General features: G+C 31.7%; 1 protein-coding gene across 9 annotated transcripts in view; it reads left to right on the top strand.

The window, feature by feature from the left end:
* Window positions 1-9,711: 9,711 nt before the first annotated feature.
* The window catches only part of LOC139524201 (b(0,+)-type amino acid transporter 1-like), a 49,514-nt gene continuing 33,545 nt past the window's right edge, over window positions 9,712-25,680 (top strand). Inside the window, exons 1-2 of one of the 9 annotated variants that reach the window (XM_071318844.1) lie at window positions 9,712-9,831; window positions 12,711-12,785. The gene's annotated coding sequence lies outside the window, so the exon portion shown is untranslated. Of the gene's footprint in view, window positions 9,874-12,710; window positions 12,786-18,771; window positions 18,791-19,121; window positions 19,141-20,707; window positions 20,728-20,937; window positions 21,072-21,214; window positions 21,288-25,035; window positions 25,300-25,680 lie in introns of those variants that run through there. The other 8 variants (XM_071318846.1, XM_071318848.1, XM_071318852.1 and 5 more) reach the window with 8 other exon arrangements.

The following is a 25,680-nucleotide window of genomic DNA, read 5'->3' on the forward strand; positions in this document are numbered from 1 at the left end:
ATTTCAGCTTCCCAATTGTAAAGTTTTCATTTCTCTGTTGCAAAAATTAGAGATGCGCCTACATATGAAATATTTATCTCTTAGTTGTTACTATAATTTAGGGCTTGTATTTGCTATTACGATTTACCTAATAGAGGATTTCTGTTCATATAGAAAGAAGTATGAAGCCAATAGTTTCAATCAGTGATGTTGAAATCATCCCTTTTCCTGAGATTACCCCAGGTTTTGTTTGTGGGGTTCGTGGATTTTTACTAGTCTTTCGTTTAATATGTTGTGTTTTGTGTACTGTTGTTTGTCTTTTGGTATCTTTTTTGCCATGGTGTTGTTAGTTTATTTTCGACTTATGCGTTTAGATGTCCCTTTGTTATCTTTCGTCTCTCTAAAACGATATCTTTTTTCAAATGACAGAAATATTGACCGCCTTCTAGAATTAAATGTAAATATTTTTATAAAGTGTGGTAGAGAAAAGAGAAAGCTGATAAACAACCGTTGTATATGTCTTCAACACATGCATCGCCCTGGTTGATTATTGTATTGTTCATTTCAAAGGTGACTTTATTCCAAATATTTCTGCGAAAACAATTTCAAGACTTAAATGTTGGAATCGTTTTGTGTTTGAACATATTCAACTAGCTTACCAAGCAGTCTACAATGCTGTTTTTGTTTCATGAAAGTACCACGATGAGATAACATGTTCCTGTACTTAATAACTACTGCTCTCATAGATTGAACTTTCAATGGACCTGATTCAAAAATGACTTAACGGAAAGCTGCTTCCGAATGCCATACGTATTGTATTGGCTCTATGAATTACACAGCATGCAAGTTTAAAGTTATATTGGATTCCAATATACTAGTACTACAAAAAAAATCTGACTAGTTCATCATAAACATTTAATGAACTAATTGTCGATATTGTGTAATACCTTATGCTTAATACAACGATTTCTTAATGTTTCTTTCGATTCAGTTTGGCTTCAATTGACAGTTGTGATTTCTCTACTCTGCACTATATTTTCTCCAAAATCTTATAAAAATGTTTTATCTATTAGATAAAAAATTCTTTCAATATAAAGCATAGTAATCATGTCTGTTTTTACGTTTCTTTATTTAACTTATAAACTTTTAAAAATATGAATAAAACAATAATATAATGTGCCCTTCTCATTTGTAGATGTAAGGGAACAATAGTTGCAAATATTTAGACAAATATTCTCTGAATGTCTGTAAACGAACTTGAATTGTGGTAAATTTTCATTTAAATTTATTAACTTAAATATTTGAATATAACCTATAATGAAAGAGTCTCCTTTTACGCTCACCTAGTCCATATGGTCAAATGAGATTTTCTAATGACTTGGCGTCCTTCATCGTCTGTGAAGCTTTTACAAAACTCTTCTCCTATGAAAGAATTGACCGAATTTAGCCAAACCAGTGTGATATGTAATTTAAAAAATGGCTAGAAAAAGAACACTTGTAGTGTAAAATGCAATTACAAAATAGCTTTAAAAAGAGAAATACGTGACAGACGCAAAAATGTTCAGAATGTTGAGCTATACTTCTTGTTTGTCTATGTCAAAACTGTGAGACGACTTCTTATATGAGTCATTGTTCTTAGACAGTTTGCCATTAACACATTAGAGTTATTGCCCTTCCAAAACTGAGGATTATTTAGCAAGCCAGACAACATCTACACAAACGAAAATCGTTAGTCGAGTACTTATTGCGTTTTAATGACCATATTCCCCATTTGCCTATTATCACGAAGACTATAATAGATAGATATAAGCTTTAAACAGCAAAAATGGTCAGCATGATTAGATAAACAAATAAGCCATAATGACTGAAATATTCAATCAACTCATTATTTTAGTATTTTTAACATTGTTTTACATTTTTGGCATATTATATTTAAAACTATAGTAGACATATAACACTTTATAAAAGGAAAAATTATTAGCTGTATAAGATCTACATACATGTCCGTCAGTTAATTTTGATAGAGTTATTCCTCTTTAGTGATGATTTTTACAGAAAAAAAAGTGGACATTATTGAAGGTACAGGTAAGCGGCATAGGCCATTTAGGGTGAGTATAGATCTTAATGTTATCATTTGCCATTGCATTCTGAATTTCAAATTTTAAAACAAACTTAGCATTTCCCATTATATAAACTTGCCTTTCCTTGATGATTGGCTGTTGGCTCCTTCTTACAGCTAATATTTCTCATCATCTTACCTCCTATACATTTCTAGGAATGCGATTGGCTAAAAGCGTCCGCGTGAAGACCGTGTATATTTGATATTAGGTTAGTAGGGAGGCTGGTCTTATTTCATACACCGCAAGTAATGGAGTTACGTCCCTTTATATTCCATATCAGGTAGTAGGGAGGCGGGCCTTATTTCATACACGGTTAGTAGTGGTGTTACGTCCCTTTATAAAAACAAAATGGAACTGAGGAAACATTTTAAAGGTTTCAACAAACGAAGAAATTTATGATTAAGATTGAAATAAATTCATTGAACACATTTAAACCTAACAAGTTGTTAACGTTGGCTATTGTTCTTGTAGGATCAATGGAAGTAGTTTCTTAATGCTAACAGTATTGAACAATGGCTTGCTCATTTTGATAGATCACAAGTCTATATTTTACAAGTTAAGATAGTCGGTAAGATAAACATGATAAATTCGTTATATAGTGTGCTATCGACGTAATACGGTATATATGGGGTCAGTAAATTACATATGGGGATTCGAGCTTCGCTCTCATCCCATATGGAATTTACTGACCCCATATATACCGTATTCGCTCTCACCCCATATGGAATTTACTGACCCCATATATACCGTATTAGGTCACTAGCACACTATGTAACTAATAGTATGTTGATTATTGATTGTTGATTGTTTATAAACGTGTGTAAAAATGTCAATAAATGTAATATTCTACCACATGGAATTGCTGTTTTTTTTCAACTTATGTGTTTGTATTTTTTTTTATCGAAGGCTTCTGCACTAACTGTAGATGTCATACACTATAGCGAAGGTTTATATGTATGGGTATAAACAATCCTATCTGTTTATTCAAAATAACTGTATACAATTTCTGGAATAGATGTGAAAATGCGGCGGGGTTAAACATGTTTTGTGAGTTCTTAAACATCTCCTATCCTTATAGTCAATGTAAAATAAACAAACACATATCAAAACGCACAGTAAAGTAAATTTTAATGAAGTCTGAGTTCAATGTTAGAATATGTAAATAAAGGCAACAGTAGTAAACCGCTGTTCGAAAGTCACAAATCGACTACAACATTTGAACATTATGAACCCATTATGAAAGCAAAAGAAACTAGGCAAAATGACAATGACACATACATTAATATCCGACTACCAGCAAGTACTGACATGCCAGCTCCAGACCTCAGTTAAACTGGTTGAAATATCTTTTCTTCATCATATGAAAATTAGGCATATCCTTCCCACACGGGGTTTAGTGTCATACATTTATAAAAAAAAAAATACGAGAAGAAAAGGATCCGTATCATACCAACAACTAGTGAATAAGTTTAATTTTCGATGCAAAGGCCCTATGAGTGAATCAATATTTATTCCCAAAAATGCTGTCTTTAATGACCAGACATAAGTATATCCTTTCTGAATAGGTCTGTTTTGAGGTGTTGGTAGCTTTTGAGGTGAATGACGACATGATAATGCATGCTTAAAGTAAAAATGAAATCACAAAAATACTGATCTCCTAGAAAAATTCATAACGGAAAGTCAAAATCAAAAGCTTAAACACATTCTAAGAATGAATAATTACTGTCTGATTCCTGACTTGATACAGGCATTTTCTTAAGTAGAAATGGTGGATAAGGCCTGGTTTCATAACTAGCTAAACCACTCACTAGTATGACAGTCGCATAAATAGAATATTACCATAAAGATTGAATGTAAAAAGATCCTAAACGTAGACCATTTCTGTTGTATGCGAATATCATACTCATGAGAGGTTTGCTAGCTCTTAAACCAGGTTTAGTCACTATTTACCACATACAGAAATACCTGTACATAGTAAGGAATATGAAAGTTGTTTTCCATTTGTTTGATATGATTGAGCTTTTGATTTTGCAATCTGATAAAGGACTTACCCGGCCACGTCCACTTGTATTTTTGTTCATCTGATGAGTTAAGCCTTTTTCAACAGATTTTTATAGTTCGTTCTTATGTTGTACTGTTATACTACTGTCCCAGGTTAGGGGAGGGTTGGGATCCCGCTAACATGTTTAACCCCGCCACATTATTTATGTATGTGCTTGTCCCAAGTAAGGAGCCTGTAATTCAGTGGTTGTCGTTTGTTTATGTGTTACATTTTTTTTTTCGTTCATTTTTTTTTTACATAAATAAGGCCGTTAGTTTTCTCGTTTGAATTGTTTAACATTATCTAAAGGTTGTGCAAAATACAGCTAAGAAATCTATGCCTGGGATAAAACAATCCTTACTATTTCGAATAATTCATACTGTTGCAAACAGTAAATTTATAAAAATGACCATATAATTGATATTCATGTCAAGACCGAAGTACTAACTAGTCTACTGGGCTGATGATACCGTCGGGGAAGAAACGTACACCAGCAGTAAAAAGAGGGCCAAAAGATAGCAGAGGGACAGTCAAACTCATAGATCGATTCGAAAATAAACTGACAATGCCATGGCTAAAAAATAAAAATACAAACAGACAAATAATACTACACAAGATACAACATAGAAAACTAAAGACTAAGCAACACCACCAGAACCAAAACTGGAGGTGATCTAAGGTGCTCCGGAAGGGTAAGCAGATCCTGCTCCATGTGTAGCACCCGTCATGCTGCTCATGTTATTACAACCCCGGTAAATAGTCTAATTCGGAATGTCAAAGGTGGTGAAAAGGGAAGTGGATTGTATTTAGGACATAAGGAACATATCTGATATAATCTGTGAAACAGTTATTCCATAACGGTCAACCAGCTCTTGATGGCGTCCGTAAAATTCACGAAGGGATGATTTAAACCTTCACCATTTGGATTTCTTGGTTTTATAGCTTCCTTGTGAGCAGCCATCCTCTATCAAGGAAATCATGATAGGAAATACAAGCCCGGGAATATCGTATCAATTGGGAGATATATACTCCGTATGCAGGCGCTGCTGGAATGTTGCTACATAGAAATGGAAAGTTCACAATTTGGAAGCTGATGTGAGAGAACATCATCTATCTAGCGGAAAGTAAAGTTAAAGGATATTGCTAACTGCTTATCTTTCTTCCTTAAACGTTCCTGTATATAGTCAGCCCATAATAATAAAGAAACAAGTCGGCAAACAGAAGGGCACAATAGATTCCCATTGGAATGCCGACAGTCTGTTGAAAACATGACAAGTCCTTCAAACGTAACAAATAGTTATCAATCAAGAAATCAAGCATCTTGATAATGTCAGTTTCAGAGAATTTGTTGCTTGAATCCGAGTGATTCTTTAAAAAGTAGGATTTATCCCTCCCCAAGAGAAGATACTTGTATCTACATTTGCCATTTTTTTTTTATAAAACAAAGCAATACCAACTCTTTCAATTAGTCTTTTAGTTTGGAATGTGGAATACTTGTGTAAAGTGTTCAAAAGTCAAATGCTTTAATACTATTGTAAGATGAGAGGGTATTAGATTGTATGTATCAAAATGTTCTGAACCTAGTCAGGAATATGATAGCTGTTATCAGATAGTCCGTTTCTATGCATGTTGGCGGTTGTTTGTTTGTTTGCTTTTTTTCTTTCAAATTGACGTTTCTGTTATTTCGTTGTTTTCCTCTTGTAGTTGTTGTGTTACCCTCGGTTTTAGTTTGTGACCCGAGTTTTTTTTTAACCGATTTATTACTATTAAACAGCGGTATACTATTGCTGTCTTTAATAATGAACTCTATCTTGATATTCTTCCAAAAGGTTGCAGATTTTCAAAGAGATTGTTTCTCAAAAATAAATTTGAATACATTTTATGAAAAAATGGTGGGTTGAACCTGGTTTTGTGGCATGCCAAACCTCCCACTTAATGGCAGTGTTATAACATTAAAATGACAACATTACACGACAGGTTTACAATAAACAAACAGATAAATGGGAGAAAATATAGGACAGAGAAACAAATGAATAATAGCCATCAAAAGGTAACAGGTTAAAAAATATTTTTATACGCCAGACGCGCGCTACGTCCACACAAAACTATGCTCAAAGGTAAAAAGTTTGAAAGCCATAACAACTACAAAGTTGAAGAACGCCGAGGACCAAAAGTTCCAAAAAGTTGTGAGGCCAGGGTTATCCGCCTGGGACAAAAACATAATTATTATCAAGAATAATACATAGTTTTGCAAACAGTAAAATTTATATAATGACTATATAATAGATATACATGATTAAACTGAAGTGGTGACTAGCTATAGAATAAAAACGAATACATTACAAAATCATACCCCTGTTAGCCATACTCAATGCAACACCAAAAGTGACGTAACATTTAAATTTCTAAAACTTGTTCCGAAAATTAAGAAAGAATTTGGATGAAATTCAAGATTAGATCTGTATGACTTATCTAACTTATATTAAAAACACTGAAAATTATAATACTAATTAATATTTAATTGTAGTAATAATTAGATAATTAATAGTATTATCTAGCTTTGTGGTTGTTTCTTCTGATCAAACTGCAAACCAAATATATAGTGTAATCTTCGTTGATCCAAAATTAAATCTACCAAATAAACTGGATGAGTAGTTAGTTATCCCCAACACAACACAAGAATACAACAGAAAAAAAATACGATTTACAACTACAAACGTTAATACATTAAATGTAAAAATGTCCATAGTTAGTTTGGACAAAGATACATCGTATGGATCAACCAATTCGTGATGGTGTCCGTAAAATTTACGGATTGTCATTTTTAGTCTGTTCTCCTCATAACTTTATTTGAGCAGTTTCTGCGTTAGGAGCACACTCCTGTATATGAAGTCCGTATAGGGTGAACATGCACGAGAATAACGTATTAATTGAGATATGTAAACACCATACAGGTGGGGGCAGAGGATATGTTACTGCTGAGAAATGGGAAATTGATAATTGGGAAGTTGAAATCGTCCCTTTTTTCTGTTTGTCTTTTAGAAGGGTTTGAATGAAATCTGCTTCATACGAGTACAAATACAAATCGATTAGTAGGGGTGCACAATTAGTACCTTTTGGAATACCGATAGTCTGTTAAAATATGAATCCTCCAAATCAAACATCACAAACTGTAATTTTTTAAGAGGATATATATATGACATTATGAAAAGATGACATCTGCTGAGAAACTAGAAAACATGGCATTGTGAAAATCACTAAAAAGGGAAAAGGTAAGCTGGTTTTAAAAACTTGTATCAACATTTTAATAACAGTGGCAGGAAATGTTTTAAAATACATATGTTCCTGTGATGATGAGGATAAAAACTTAAATCAAAACCTCATTGAAAATTTTCTCAAAATTGTTATGTTAGAAGCGGTAATACTGTTTTTAAAATCAAAACTAAGACCGTAGGTATTCTAGTTTGATTTGTTTTACATCTTTCGTGCCTGTTGCTTTTATGGCTGACGTAACATTTATTAACAATGTCTTGGTATCTTCCGATGATTTTTTTAGAAGGACGCTGAAGACTTTCAATGACACTACTGATGATAACTCTAGTTCATCAACTATCTGCTCAGACATTGGTAAAGAAGTCCAAGTAGCAGTGGTAAGCTCTTGAATACCGAGTTAGGAAATGTATAAGTTTCATATTCAGGTATATGCCAGTGTTACTAAGGTAGGGGGATTGTTAAATTTTAAAATTTACATTGTCTCATTTACCGTCATACATTATGGTACAAAGTTGCCTCAAGTAAAAATCAGCGCCAGGCATAAGTAGAAATTGGTCGCTGGAAGCCGTTTCTGCTGTTTCCTTGATTTCTAGTTCTGAATGATATTTATGGCACCCAATAAAAGAAAAAAAATAAGGATTGTTAATGGAAAGCACATCATCAATATATCTGAATTTGAAATAAAATGATCTGACTTCTTTGATATGCTTTGGGTTGTTTTTTTTTTTTTTGCAAGTGTCTGAAGGAACTACGACTTATATAACTAAAATAATAGAATGTCGGCTAGGAAAGGCGCACGGTTCGTTCCTATTTGAATGCCGACAAATATAAAAAATGACTTTCTGATATAGTGCCTGGTGTCCTTGAAATACTTTTGATTGAGATATGGATTTTCCTTGTAAATACGTTATTGACACATCCATTAATCCCGATTGTACCCACTGTATCCTCGCGCCTCTCTGTGGTGGGTACACTATCTATGTGTGATCCAATAAGGGAGGGATCAACATACATACAAACCAGTCTCACTAATTAGCGACAAGAAGAATTTTAGCGACAAGAAGCGTCAAGAAGCGACAAGAAGAATTATTTAAGCGACAAAAAGCGACAAGAAGAATTATTTTAGCGACAAGAAGCGACAAGAAACTATTAAGCGACAAGAAAACAAATTTTTTAATCAAAATTACTTATTCCAAATAAATATTAAAAGACTATGCAAAAGAAAACAATTTTAGCAACAAGAAAGTTAACATTCATTTGATAGAAAAAAATTGAAACATTTATTTACAGTGATATTTTATAATTTATTATGAATGTCAAGTATAACAGCCAGACTGAGTATTACGTTTACTCTGTTGTATATATTATGAGATTACTTTTCCTTGTGTTTAGAACAATAATATACTTATCTTATAATTTGGTTTTTTAAAAACTCTACTGATTTGTACAATATATATTAAGCTTGCAAAATGAATTATTTGTACATCATTGTCCTGAAAATACAGACACAAATTGTGAAATACAAAGAACTGAAATCAAACAAGAGGAAAACATAATTAAAATGTGAATATTTTCCTCATATTATTTAGTGTATTCACTCATTTAACGATATTTAGCATGTTTATGCATATTGATTGAAGATTAAAGGAAATTAATGACAATCTTGAGTTTTTCAACAGGTGTTCACTATTTACAATGATTGTATATTATTCTGGCGCGTGTAATTGCATAGTCTGACGCGTGTACAAAGTTGAAGGTGTTAATTGGATGTTATTGTAGCAATAAAACAAGGGACACGCGCCTCGTTAATCTCATTTGATGTTCTACATTGTGTATTACCTTAGTGTGAAGTCACAGCTTACGTTGGTTCTATCAGAAAAAATGAATTGAACAATAAAATTAGAAAGAAAGGAAATAATATTTCATGTTTTTGTTTCAATAAATCCTTCAAAGGAAAGTGAAAAATCTTCATTTTATAGCGTGTGCATTTCCTTTGCTCTTACAAATATTTAATTTCTTCATCTATGATGCAATACAATAATAAAAATTCTTGTCGCTAAAATTATTCTTCTTGACGCTTCTTGTCGCTTCTTAACGCTTCTTGTTGCTAATTAGTGAGACCCATACAAACTATCGCTTACATCGTTAAAAAGTTAATATTTATAACTAAAAACTGAAGATTTTTGAACTTTAAGTACATTGTTTCTTGTAGTTGTTTAACATGAAAATAATATTTTTCGACTTACTCATTCACATTGCAGTGATTGCTGTAATTTTTATCCACATAGTTCTTTCGGTGCCCCTTACATCCTTATATAGTGACCGGCGGAAACATTTCATCATTCCAAATTTCTGTTGCTGGGAAAACTGCATTAGCTATCAGAAAAGCCCATAAAATCATAGTACAAAAACCCTGCGGTAAGTGACCATGATGACCATATTTTGGACATTTTAAAAAGGGTGAGAAAAACATCTTGACTATCACTTTTTTTTGTAAATATATTTTAAGATTTTTTATTTTGTTTTGTTTCAGAACAGCATACAATATCTCAAATATCTCATAGTTTGATATAGTCCAAATAATTATGAAGTCTAGGAAGGCTGTTTTAAGCCCACAGGCACTTGTTTTCTATCCATGGGAAGATTATTAATTTTTTTTATAAAAAAAGGGGGTGGGTTTTCACATGTCGCGCAATATCTCATAAACGAATTATGATTATTGCTTAAAACTTTAAACACTTCTTAGTTATATTAATATAAATATCTGTATACTTTTTGGTGATGATTCAAAATCTAAATTTGGAGTCATTGAGTTTTTTTTCACATGTTGCACCGTTTCTCAGAAATTATTTAAATTACGATTATTGGCTTTCGGGTCGATCCGGTCCCACGTCGATCCGTCCCAAGTCGATCCGTCCCACGTTGATCCGGCCCCACGTCGATCCGGCCCATATGTAAAGTCGATCCGGCCCCAATAAAAAATATATTTATAAGGAATAAAAATAAAGATATATAATTAATGTAATTCTTAAATATTTATGATTTTTATTATAATGTAAGAGGTGTACGGTAAAAAAAATAAAAAAATATTTTCTTCATGCAGATGAGTATAAAACAACTAGGTTGATTATGTTTTATTACAAGTTTTCAAGATTATTGGGTATAATTATATTAAAACGTATATAGAAGAATTCAGACATCAACATTAATCAGCAGTAATTAGCATTTTCTTTTCAATTGACTGATTATAACAAGTCTTTCATCTTGTGTAATAACAAATAGTTACATACACAACTTTACAAGCCGATCCCCAAGCTGATACATACAAACTTTTTTTTTTTTTTAAGTTCTTAAAATTTCTCAAATTGAGAAATGTAGTTTGATTTGCCGAATCCTTTCTATAAAAGAAAAGACAGAATTTGATTTATCAAGTCATTATGATGAGTTAAATTTTATAGGTTCCAGTGGACTGTAAATATTTATTTAGATATTCTGTGTATGAACTAAAAAAAAAATGAAATCGCCATGACATTCAAAGTTAAAGTTATCATGGAAAATAACTTCATATTTTAAAATTTGTTGAAGCTGCTATACAACCAGCGACACAATAACACTCATATTCGTATTGATTTAAAATAGTTTTTTTTAACTGGTACTCCAATACTTCACTTACCTGTTGTCATTCATCATCAGACACTTTTTGCAAATTTCATTTATACTGTTAAAATGTGTAACAAATTCCTCCAAAATCAATATAGTTATTTCATATTTTATTATGGGGCCGGATCGACTTGGGGCTGGATCGACGTGGGCCGGATCGACTTGGGTCGGATCGACTTTTGGCCGGATTGACTTGGGGCCGGATTGGTTTTGGGCTGGAACGACTGGATACCCGATTATTGCATATAACTTCTCACAGAAGACAAAGGGCGTATCATGCACTCATGGCACAGCTGTTTATTTTTCTTTGACGCCTTACATCGATGTAAAGCGTCAAAGAAAAAAAATATAATAGCCTTTCAAGATGTCATAATTAAAAAATTAAAAAAATTAAAATCTACGAGAGGAAAGACCTTATTGCTTTTTATTTGGACTAGTTGTGCTTATGTTATTTTATATTGAGTAAAAAGCTCTCAAGAGCTTATGTTTGTTTTGTTATAATATATGTGAATCGAATCAAAATAAAACTTTCATATTCATATATTTTTCTGCTTTTGGACTTCAATGGTGTATTTGAACCCAAAAATGTTTTATTACCTTTCTAATTCAAAGTTAAAAAAATTGTTACATGTATTACTATTGTGTACTAAGATAAAATTTCAAAGATTATTCAGAAAAAAACACCTCTTTGTAAATAAAAAAAACTATGAGATCGAATTTTGAAAATAAAATATGTGAGTATAGGTTGTTAAATATCCTTTATGAAAAATATAAGTAAAAATGGTATCAACAAGCTTGTTTCCTTGCTACAAGTTTGGGTTAATTTCCTTTCTCATTCCTTTATTAATAAAAAAAAAAAAAGCTTCTACTTAAGTTATCTCCCCTTGCATGGCAAGATTGCAATTTGAGTTAAATCCTTAAAAATATAAATGGTATTTGATGAATCAGTATGGATAATGCAATAAATCACTTATTTTTCTTTATTCTAAAAAATAGTTTAATCCCAATAATTGCCAATCTGTCTCAAAATTTGCAGATTTAAGTAAAGAATTAAACCTATTGTGAACTCCTATTTTACAATCCTAGATGGCAGTATACAGTTAAATACCCTGAATACGACTGTGCAAGGGCTGTATAGCCAGTCAAGGTTGTTAAAAACTTCCATTTGTTGATACCCTGAACATTGTGTAGTGTGTTGATAGAAACACATGTGTGATGCAAGCATGTAATGATTCTTTATTTATTTGAAAACTAAATGAAAAAAAAGTGACTTTATTTTATCAATTTTGTAAAGAATTCAACGTCCTTATCTCATTGGTATGACCAGACACATTTATTGATGTCAGATATCCTGTTCCCAGTTATGACAGAATAACAAACTTCATTTCAGTTGTTAACCTATTAAATATAAAGTGAAAATGGAAAATTGCTGCTTAGGACTTTTGAACTTCAAAAGAATGAGAAAAGACTTTGCATATATACATGTATGTTATGTATGTGCGGTGATCAGTATCTGTTCACAATAAACATTGTTTCTTAATGTTGAAAATAAATTTCTTATATCAAACATCCTTTCGCATGTAAAGAAATCTGTCAATGAAAAAAATATATATGAGTTTTCCTTATTATTATTACAGGCTGAATTTAGGCTTATTCATCATACAACCTGTCAGAGATTTGTTGTGGAATAACTAACAAAGACAAGTGTTACGGTAAAATTTAGTTTTTTTTAGACATTGTACTTTTTATGTTTCATTTTAAGGTCACCTGACAGGAAGCTTTTCTCATCACTTGGTGTCTGTTACCTTTTACAAAAAGTTTCTCTAAAACTACTGGTCCAAATTTAACCAAACTATGTCATCATGGTCATGAACATTTTGTAGTTTTCTAGATTTAAAAAATTGCATCGTCAGTAAACTTCATTTGCTAACATTTAATCACTAATTGATGCCATCAGAGCTTAAATTACAATACAGTTATCTCCCATTGTTAGCATTGAAAGTTTTCAATATTCTTTAACAGTAAAAAATATCTGAAGTGTCACTACTGTCATTTGTTACATAAAACTTTTGAAAAATCCCAGTTACTGTTTTTGAATAACTCAAACTAGGTATACAATGTCCATTATCCACAGGGTTCTCACTAGGAATTATTCATTGTTAGTCCTGGAACTCATCACTTTTAGAAATGGTGCACGTGAGTCCCAAAAGATTTGATGAGTCCAGGATGCATGTAATTTTTTGTGTCATAATATAATGAAATATGACAGAATAAAAAAAACACAATTTAACCCTTTCACCGATTGCTGCCCAGACTGAAGCTTCTCTGAGACGATGGCTTCCCTGGCTACTATTACTTAAGTGGGAGATCTTCATAATAAATGGCAATAAAAACTTGTTTGTAGTTATTTGTGTATTTATACATGTATCATTCACTAACACTAAACACAGTTTTGTTCATGTTTTGATAATTTTTTCTTCACAAAAAATTGAAATTTTCAAATTTTCTGCATTATCTAGGTGAAATTCTCAAAATTCTGCTCTTTGACCCCAAATCCTAATTTTTTAACCCAAAACGGCAAAATTTTGAAAATTTTTACGAGGCTGTACAAATTTCTCACACTGAACGATGTTGTTTTGTACATAAAACAACATTTTATGTCAAAAAAGTATACTAGTTTGTCTTCAATTCTTCCGTTTTCTTTCAAAAAAAATGTTCCCTCATTTCAAATTCTTGTAAATTCAGTAAATTTCCTCTGATTTTGACACGGTTTTCAACAAACGGAAGCGCCATGTTTACACTTTCATCTGGGTATACATCAAAGAAAGATGACTCATGTTTGCACTGGTTTTAGCGGGAAATATAAAAGAGGTATTCCGATCCCGGTAAAACGGGACTCATCGTCAGCTGTCTGAAGCGTGAATCCCGGATCGGCGAAAGGGTTGAATTTAGCTGGAGCTAATATACTTAATGATTCCATCAGACAAAAAATTATGTGTTGAAAATTTATATTTAAATTTAGGTTTAACATACATGAAACTTTGATCATCAAACACATGAGGATTTGACTTATTAAAAATTTATATCAAGAGGTTGATGTGACCTAAATATCAATTTCATGTTTTATTTAAAATATTTTTGTTCAGAGTAATTAGATATTCCGGAAAAGAATTGTGTTTTTTTATACATTTGGATTCATCTGACAAGGAAAATATTGGGTTAAACCTCAAGAAATAATTAATATTGTAATAAATGTTTCTGACATCAATGTAATTGATAATGAACGAATGTTATGTAACACATGTATATGGTATAAAAACAATTGACAGATACTTTCTACATGTAGGAAAGCTTGTATATTTACAACAGTGTTGTAGGCATAATTAACACACAAGGAGTAGTCATTGATAGAGTGCAAGGAATAAATAGATTTTTTGGCACTGCGACAAGAAATAACAAGCATTTTATTTCAAGCCAGTACTTGTATATATAGGCCATGCTGATGAAAGTAATTTGAACCAAGATAATTGCAAATTATTTCACTTTGATTCAAATGAACACAGTTGTATTAATGAATTAAAGGAGATGTCTGTGTTTACATCAATGAAACAGTCACCCAAAGACAGAAATAAACCTAAGTCTAAGACATTTCAGGGCAACATACAGACTTGCTACAATTCCCTTTCTATTATTTTTCTCTTACTAATTTATGTTTACTGATAATTTAAGTGCCAGTCTACTGATTGACCTTGGAGATGCAGATGTCAGTATAATTGTAATCTCCTAGTAAAATTATAAAAGGGGCAAAATTGAAAAAAAAAGAAAAAACATAATTAGGAAGGGACATGTAGCAAGTCTAGGCAACATACAGACTTTATTTACTATATGACAGGTGTTTAACTATATATATGTTGAGGTCTAATTCATCTTTCAATAAACCAAGTCAATATATATTTTCGATATTTATTTTTTTAGCCTCTTTCCAGTGCATTTAAGGCAAGCAATTAGACTCAAGGTTTATTTCTAGATCCTGGATAACCTTACAAAACTCTGTTTCTAAACAACAAAAAATATTGGTCATTATCATTACTTTTCTGCGCAGTGTGCTGAGCAAAATTATTGCAGCAGAGAAGTTGTTTGAAGTATCTATAACATAGTCCTTGACATAAATTCTATGATTGACATAGATTTATGCACATTTGTATAAGATACATAAGTCTGTAACACGTTACATGTAAGATGATGATTGTGTAAGTCATATTTTATTGAACCACCTGTAGGTCAGTGAAATTGCATCAATAACATCCAAATATAAATGTATTAGATGTCAGTTTCTGTTATCATTTAGGCTTATCTTTTGGCATGGAATTCTTTAATAAACTTGTGGGGCTTTTTTTATGGGAAGTTGCTGTCTGATTGAAAAAAGAGTGCTTGATAGTAGTTTGGCAAAGAAATATTTTTTTCATTCATACCTAATATGACCTAAAGTGATATGCATTCAAAGTTGCTAATTAAATCAGATAATATGCATTCAAAGTTGCTAATTAAATCAGATAAATAAGTTGCTTATCTTTCTTTTTTGTTATTGAAAAGATGAGATTGGAATACAAAATATGTATGTTATGATTTGATTGGTTTTCAAAACTGTCAATCTGGTTATTTACAAAAAGATTGCACTTAATTTTGCTAAACAGAATTGTAAATTACAGGGTACAAATGTATAACTTGTATCCTTTTACTGAAAGAATAGTGACTACATGTAAAAAGTTTCACCTGGTTGGTCAAATGTAATTATCCACTATCTTAGGTTATTAAACTCCTTGTGCTTATGATTATGCACTTGCAGGTGTTCAGTTAAGTCATTGACCTCAGACCAGCTGACCTGCTGACAATCGCCAAAGGTGAAATTCTAAAAGGGGTGGTTGCTATGATTAAGACATAAAAAGGTATGGAGTGGTTACCTAAGGAATTACAAAACCCCTTTTCATTGGCTAGCTTTTTGTATTCACTGATTCAGCTTTATATTTCAGTGGGTAGAATACCTGAAGACTTCATACCTTATACAGTACACAGATGCATTATATTACACAGCTTCTGTCTGTAATATTTCTGTTGTCATTGACCTTATTTTCATGGTGCAGCAACTGCATATTAAAAAGTAAAGTTTTCGTCATGTGATATAGATATCATTTCTAACTAACTTTGAGTGATAGGATATAACTATATATATGTTTGGTAATGGGTTCCTCATATTTTCCTTGCAAGGTATACATGTCCCTCTGACAGGGTTTACATGACCTTGACCTTGTTTCATGGATTAGTGATCAAGGTTTAAGTTATACTATTAGATCTCTTTCTCAGATACTGTTCTCAGGAGGTCATCTTTATTTTGTGTATGGGTTGATTGTAAGTGTACATGTCAGGTTTCATATGACCTTGACCTCATTTTCACAGTTTATTGGTCAATGTTAATTGTTTTGCATTTTGGTATGTTTTTTCTAATACACGTTCTATGAGCAATAGGCAGACTTTATTTGATGTATGGAATGATTTTGAGATGTTCATGTCTGTCTGGCAGGTATTTTTGGCTTTGACCAAATTTATATATTTCATTTGTCAATGTTCAATATGTTTCAAGGTATGGGTCAAGAATATTTGGTGTACGTTTTATAATTAAGCAGGATTCTCTGCATTGTTTTTATCCTGATGATGTTGCCTTTAGCACTGAAATATGTCAATCTTTATGTGTATTGCAGCAATACCTATAGTGTGGTTGTTATAGAATCATGCAAATGGTTTGAAGTGGGTTTATTATTTGTTTCACTCTCAGAAAGACATAAAATGTGTGTGCTGTTCTTGGTCATTTCAATAAATCCATGTAAATAGATGAAGGTATGTGGTCTGTCATTGGTCACATATAGAATGCCAATGTGAATCCATACAAAGCAGAATTGATTTAGTAATATTGATAATAACAATGTTATCTCTCATCTTTTTGAGTAGGTAAAATGTATGATTGTTTTTGTCAACTCTTGGCTATTGATTCAATGTGAATCATTACAAATTAAATTTGATTTGATAATATTGATAACAATATAGTTAATCTCTAATGTTTTTGAGTATGTAAATGCATTTTTGTTTTTGTTGACACTATGCCATCAATAGTTGGAGTGCAGTAGTTTTTATGTTTTGTCACAAATTGATAAATTGCTTTATTTTTTTGCTGTATATTTGCATCAATATGTTGGTTTGATTCTGAATATTCAAAGTGGTCTCTGTATAATTACACCTCCTTTCTGTCATATTGTGTGATAAACTTGTAAATTCTTTCCTAGTATGGACATGTGTAGGTAGTTTATGATTTGTCATCTTTATCTTGTGTTGTGCGTTTAGGCTGAATCTTCATTATTGAATTTTAAACACTCATTTTCATATTTCTTATGGACTTTGTAAAGTTAAGTTCAAAAGTGTTTTTTTTTACCTTAAGTCTTTTTTTGTTGGATTGCTTTCCATTGAAAACCCCAACATGATTTTTGTAAGTTTTTAAGCCTTTGATGTTAGTTTTATTTAAAGTAATTTCAGTGGCGGATACAGAACTTTTTATAAGGGGGGCCTGCTCCAGTAATGCTTTTAGTGATTACCTATATAATCAACCAAATTATTCCAACAAAATGGGGGGCAACCCCCAGGCCCCCCCTGGATTCACCTATGAACTTTCCATGAAGTTTTATTATGATTTTAAATGTAATTTACCATATCTTTAGGGTGGTATAACCTATAGTGTAAGTGGAGAGTATAAATCTCCTGCTGTATATGAAAGTCAATCAGTCCTCTTTATCTCACAAGGAGAGAACCACTTTAAATTTACCTAGAATGACGCAATTGATTTTACAAATGCAATTTGCAGCAACTGTCTGCCTTTTTCCAAATGTCAGGGAGCCAAATTTTAATTATAATTTTGATAGAAAATTGATTTTGTAGTAAAAATTTGGTACAAATAGATTTTCCTGAAATGATTGCTAATTATAAAACTAGTTGTGATAAATGGATTAAAGAGGAGCCTTAAAATCTATTACTATAGCAGCATGGTAAATTAGAAAAACAGAACAGAGATTATGACTATGAGGCTAAATTGACAAAAAAAAAATATTCTTTTGTTGATCATGAAATTATTGGAAATACTTAAAAGAGGTATTATCAGTAGTGAGTCTTCCACATGGATTAAGAAATGAAAAGCATGCGACTTCATTTCTTACCATTGAACAACTATCTGAAAGTTTTGTACATGTTAAATAGTTCGACTAACTTTTTCATGTTATTTCACATTCTAAACCATAAACTGCCAATAATAAGAATATCTAAATATACTTTTGTGAAACTGACTTCATCAGCTGGCCAGCCGTTATCAGCTCTGAACCTAGTTGCCTTGCTTGAAATATTTTGCTGATCAAGTCAGTATCAAAAACTAAAATGCCATTATTCTATATACCTTTGGAACTTTGACACGATACCTGTATATTTCTAAAGAATACAATTAGTAGTCTATGAATTATTAGATGTCTGATAAGTAATATTATGATATTCAAGGACATAGAAGGACATTACACTCAAACTACCTGTAAGAATATAAGCCAAATAATGACATATTGTCTTTGATAATCTGATTTAACCCATATATCATTATCCCATGGATACATAAATCAAGCCTTTGATAGAGGTATGTCAGTGTTTGTAAATTTTCTTAATCTTTACGTCATAACTTAGTAAATGAATTTCTACTGAATTGAAAGGCTTTAAATCCATCTGTCTGGCAATATGTGCACTTTGTACCGGAGCATTTTAAGCTTCTTTCATGCATATCTCTGTAGGGGAGAAAAAAATGGTTCATAAATTAACTAAAGGCTGGATAAGGTCCAGAAAAAAATGGTTCATAAATTAACTAAAGGCTGGATAAGGTCCAGAAAAAATTAACAATAAGAAGCCTATTAAATAAGTACCTAAACAAACAAATTTCATTTGCCATTGGAAAGTTGAAGATATTGAACATTACCAATCCTATTTCTTAAGGTAAATATATATGAATGTAGCCACACTTTTGTTAGAGCTTCATTTTATTAGTTCAAATGACAATACATTTGTATAGGCTTTACAGAAAATAGTTCTTGTTATGACAGCCTTGGCAACAAGAAAGTTATTCATTTATTGCAATGGTATTGTTATTCCTCCTGCTAGTCTTAGAGTTCTCAAAATCTTTTTTCCCCTGGTGGTCCTTAAGCAAATTACTGTAAACCAACTTATTTTCCCGAGCGATTTATTTTGGCGACTTTCTCAAGTAGAACAAAAAACGCGAATTTAAATCGTCGCAAATATGTAAAACTTCCATTATTCCTTATTAAACTTCATCAAGTAAATCAGAAAATCGCGAAATTAAATACCCGCGAAGTGGTCTAGAAAGGGTAAAACGCGATATAAAGTATCTGCGAAAAATAAGTTGGCTTTACAGTATGCTGGTATTCACTATTTTTTCTAATACAAAATACTGAAATTGTGCCAGTCCTTAACACATTTCAGTGGTCAAATCCCTAGGGCCACATTTTTTGAGAACTCTGTAGTCTAATGAAAAAGACATGCTAATAGTTATAAAGAAATCTGTAAAATTAATCATACATGAAGATATACATGATGTAGATAAGTTAACTCAAAAGTTTTTTGTAGGTCCGTTCTTCCTAGTCCTTCTTCTCATCACACTTAGCCTACTTGTTTGTCATCCTGTATATCGTAAATTCAGAAATTATTGCAAAAAATGCAACAGGTTTATAATCGCAATAATTTAAACTCGCATTTTTAATTTTTTTATTTGAATTCAACAGGATTTTTCTCAATATCCCAAAAATTAAAATCGCATTTAAGTCTAAAATGACAAAATCGTAATAATAAATGCACGCAATAATGTCTGAATTTACAGTAGATGATCATACAATACCATAATTCTGTTTTGACCATTTATGCAAGAGTAATGGCAGATTGCAGCATGATGACACATTATAGTATACTATACCTATGTTGATTTGACAATTTATGGGAGTTATCGGACTTAGACCATTAATGGCATTAGGCCAAAACAATATACATATATTGGTCACTGCTTCCATGCAAACAAAAATATAGAGTAGGTTGGTAGGTGAAATATATATTATATATACCTATAGTGGGTCTCATTTGGGTCTATTTAGCCTGACGAGGGATTACCGATTTTTTGTAAGCCAGACACTTGAAAGTCAAATTATTGTGCCGTGAAAACAGGAAATGAAGTCTAGTAGGACATGGGAAATAACAAAAAAATGAGTGTTGCTTACTTACATAGTGTAAGCGGGATACGGGAATCCGACAAAACAGAAAGCGAGATCTGGGATCAGAAAACCCCAATGAGACTCCCCCACCCCCTATATAGGGTACATCAAGCATTGATTCTTTTAAAACCTTATGTATGTTTTAGAACCAATCATATCATGTATGTTTTATTATTACAATATACCTTGGTATGACAGCATGTCATGTTTTGAAATACTTTGCATGCCTTTTCAATTCAAAACCATAACATAGTGTGATATATAGAAACTAAGGAAGAAATACATTGCTGTTTAAAAGGCAGATGTAGGTATAATTAATTAAATATACAACACTTAGATTTGATATAAAGTATGTTTGAAATTTTTCAATGGAACAAATTTTCTATTAAAAAATTATGAAATATAATAGCTTCCTTTTTAAAAGATTTAAATGGCAGCTACAATGGTATCTAGCATGAATGTATGGTTTTTTGATCAATTAAAGGTAGTGTTTGATAGCAATGAATATTGATTTGTCTGTTAACCATTCCTGCCAATTACAAAGATATTTTCTATGTGCTGTCTATCTCGTCTGTGTAAGAGTGTTAGGAGTATTGTTCGTCAAGGTTTCAATATCTGTAGAGGACAAAAGAACAGTTACATGTTATGGTAAGTTTTTTTCATAAAATTTTATTAAATTTTCAAGTCTATTATCATGATAATGGGAACATATGTTTTGAATTTGACATTCTTCAAATCTGACAGAGGTTAAAGATCTGATGCAATCCTTAAAGGTTACAGTTGAATATAGAATTTACAACGTGTTAATATAATTCATTTGTACTCTAATATCTTTCATTAATTTGAAAAAATTGGGAAAACAAGGTAGGTGTATTATTCGTTAGTTAATTAGTGCTTGTAATTGGTAAGGAGGAAGGTAAAATATGTTCAAGGCGCCACACCCCTTTCCAGCTCTTACATAATTAATACACATCCTTATATCCTCGTTTATATTAATGAATGAAATATGGGTAAACGTTAATTTGCCAGCTACCCATAAACCCTAGTTTACAAAAAATAAATTAAGAATTATATGGATTTTAATCTTCATCATTAAAGTAAATATCAAATACCCCAGATTCTTGTCAAGAAAGGTATGAATTCAGTAGAGATTTAAAATCACGAACAGTAGTGAAAAAAAGAATAAAGTTTTATTTAAAAAAAATTGCTTTTGAGGTTTATGATGTAGGATGGACATATTGATCTATATCATTTGTACACTGGGGGATAGCTTTCTCTTTGGCAATCATGTTACATTTCATAATACATGCAATGGGTTTATTATTAATCAGATCATTTGAAAGAACTTGTAATTAATATAATAAGACCCTTAATAAAAATCAACCTCACAGGCATTTAGTCCATGTATGTAAAGGCTGGTCTAAGTATAAATTAAATGTTTATCTTCCTATAGTTTCATCATAATTTCAGTAATGTAGTGTAACTGTGGTTATAAGCATGTGAAAGAACATGTAAAGATATTGACCAAGAGTAGTCTGATGAAAATGAAAATGAAATGGTGTTGTTAAAATTTCCATTTCAAGTTTCAAAAAATTAAAATAAATTGATTGGGGATTAATATATTTAATGTCTATTTACGCAAATATTAAATGCATATCAATACTAGATACAAATATGAACTCTGTTTTGTACTAGACAGATAAGTTGAGCCAAATTTGTTATATACTAGTTCACAAGGTAGTAACATGTTTTAAAACATACTTGTTCCCAAGGAAGTAACATGTAAACAGTTAACACTCTTGTTTATAAGTTAGTAACATGTTAACAGTTAACACTCTTGTTTATAAGTTTAGTAACATGTTAACAGTTAACACTCTTGTTTATAAGTAAGTAACATGTTAACAGTTAACACTCTTGTTTACAAGTTAGTAATATGTTAACAGTTAACACTCTTGTTTATAAGTTTAGTAACATGTTAACAGTTAACACTATTGTTTATAAGTTAGTAACATGTTAACAGTTAACACTCTTGCTTATAAGTTAGTAACATGTTAACATACTTGTTCACAAGTTAGTAACATGTTAACAGTTAACACTCTTGTTTATAAGTTAGTAACATGTTAACAGTTAACACTCTTGTTTATAAGTTAGTAACATGTTAACATACTTGTTCACAAGGTAGTAGTAAAGACAATAGACAATAATGAATATTTATTTGTACAAACACATTTACATTAAATGGTTATGGCATACAAAATTAAGACAATAAACTAACAATTATTATACTAACAGTTAACATACTTGTTCACATGGTCAAGGTGGTAACATTTATAGATTATTACATGGCATTTTTCATATTGCCCTGGTATCAGCCCTAGACTCCCATATCAAGCCAGAGGGCTTTAGCCCGAGGGCTTGATATGGGTCGTGGGCTGATACCAGGGACCATATGAAAAATGACATGTAATAACCTATTTATCACATATTTTTAAGCAAGAGAAAACAAATAGCTTACACCAAATTATGTTTGATATTTCATCAAAAATCAAAAAGATATTTAACGAAAATAAAATAAAAAATGTATCACTGTGAGTTTAAAAAAGTTCGTATCACAGTAGGTAAACAACGTTTTGTGAATCTTTTGTGAAAAGTTTCAGAAATGATTAACAATAAATATATTAATTCTAAGAATTGCAAATATTAAACGACTTTAAAATTTTACATTACAAATGTTAAAAATGCTTAAGAAGAATCCTATATCGCTACTCATTCCAGTGTGGCGTCATATATTTTCATGATTTTATAAATTCTTTATGACGTCAAAATTTTACGGGAACTTTTGTGATTTTCACTGTTGATTTCTACTTTTTTCTTCTACAGCAGATTCGTAACTTTCTAAATTTCTTTTCATTGTGTTCAACTTGTTTACAAATAGTCTTTGATTGACAGTTTATCGGAAGTTAAACTCGGGGGCTTGATATGGATTTCGAGGGCTGATATCGATATCGGCCCCGAGGGCTGATAACCAACCTTGACTTCCGGCTATTATTGGCCATGCAAAAACGTACATATCAGTACAAAATATGTGATAAAACAAGGTAACAATCTGACATTTCACTATGAGTAACACATTATTCTGACTCAGAGCAAACCAGTCTGCTCTTACTCCTATTTGAAATAGGGCATGTTTAGTGGAAAAGCATCAAATATTTTTAAGTCAACCTTGCAAGGTCAAACAAGAAACCCTGAGGGGAGTGCACTTCTATGAGACCACTGGGTTGGTTTAGATATATAAGAAATTCCAACAAAATATATGAAATCTCTTGATATACACTATAGTATGTTCTATACAAAGTTTTATAAACAATTATGACTAATAATAAAAGTATGTAAACAGATCCAAATATTTTATTGATTGATGTAACATATGCTTGTATAAATTATAAACACTGAATTTACAGCAGCAAGGGTCAGATCAAGGAATTTGATAAGAGTGGGTGTCATTCAAGAAAATTGGATTACATGTTTTGGGTGATTCTCTGCTAAAAAAGGATATATTTTCTAATCTAAAGGGGAGCTACACCCTCAATGCCCCCAATAAATTCACCACTGTCAACAGCAAATATATCAAAATATTGTACCAAAAATGGACACTGATCCCCACCAGAGACCAAATGACTAGAAGTTTTCTTTACTAAGATTAACCTATGGCCTTCAACAATGAGCAAAACCCATACCTCATAGTCATCGGTAAAGCTATAAGTATATGTACAACCATACAAAGAATTGCATGATTGATTGCTGGTGTTTAAAACCACTTTCAGCACACTAAGTAACATCATGGCAGCCATTTTGTTTTGGTGAAACTAAAGTACCTTGAGCAGAACCATGACCTTCGACTGGAAAAATGGTAATCCTAGTCAATAAAGATTCAAACGTACCTTGTGTTGAGCATGGTTCAAACCCACAACATTTGACTAGTAAACACTTCATTTTAGATTGAAACTTGAAACCATTACAGAGTTTTTATATAAGAGGAGGGCAATAGGGGGTCTGTTAACAGGTAAACAACACCTTGATTTTGGCATAAACAGTTAACAACAAATGCAAAAATGCTGATAACAGTTAACACAGTGGGTTGAAAACAGTAAACAGTTTAAATTTATCTCAGATAACAGTTAACAACACCTTGAAAAAGGCCAAAACATTTTAACATCAAAAGTTATTGCCCCCCTCATAAGGTGATATGGTATATCTTGTGGAGCATATATAATAGAGGATTTAATACAAGTGATATCTACATAAAATGATATCAATGATATCTATGATACAAGCACTTTAAATGTATTGGTTAAAAAAATAAGAACAATGTTTCAAGACCAAATTAGGATGGATCTACAGAATTCTGGCCCTTTTTCTACCTTAAAAATAGCCCCAAACAATGTTTGATCTAGGGTAGATGAATGTGAGCATCAAACAAAATACAGATAAATAACTTATTGAATGTTGATAGAATTGCATCCAATTTTAAAATGGGCTAATAAAACAAGTTGACAATACATTAATTGATTAAATTGAACAAACTTGAGGAGGAGTGGACACTTTTCCTGTCACTTGACATCTAAGTTGGGTAGGGTAAAAACCTAATTACCACATGGCATCTATTTATCTCTTTCATAGATGTGTTTTAGTTCAGATGTTGAAGCTTGTCTGAAAAATCAATACCTAAGATATACACAGTCAGTCTGGTAACAAAAGTTTACCCCTGAGATCTGCGTACGTGCAGGAAAGCTGATCAACAGTATGTTAAGCTAATCATCAAACCACCAACAAAAGTGTGGATTATATACTTTTATTAATTTTTAGATGACAGCAGGTAGGACATACTTCTATAGGACCATTCTTTGCCTACGTGATGATAGACCAATAGGGTTAAAGGGGGGAGTTTGTTTGGACATTAAAAAAATGTTAATCTGTGATACTATAAAATGTATTGAAATTCCATATACACTCATTGAATGCGTGCAATAGGGCTGACTATTTTAATGTTTCTTTCCAAGGTGACTTTTAAATGCATGTACTTGATAAAGTTATTGATTAAGTTAAAAAAAAATGCATGTTAGTCATCAGATACAATTTTTGATTAAGTTATCAAACAATTATTTGCTGATGAGTTTGACAGACTTTTGAGGAACAGGATCACCTAGAAAGTAAAATGCTTCTTTATCAGTTATTTAACCGATTTGAGCTAGTTTTC

This window comes from Mytilus edulis, chromosome 5 (assembly GCF_963676685.1).
Source record: "Mytilus edulis chromosome 5, xbMytEdul2.2, whole genome shotgun sequence".
Taxonomy (NCBI): Eukaryota; Metazoa; Mollusca; class Bivalvia; order Mytilida; family Mytilidae; genus Mytilus; species Mytilus edulis.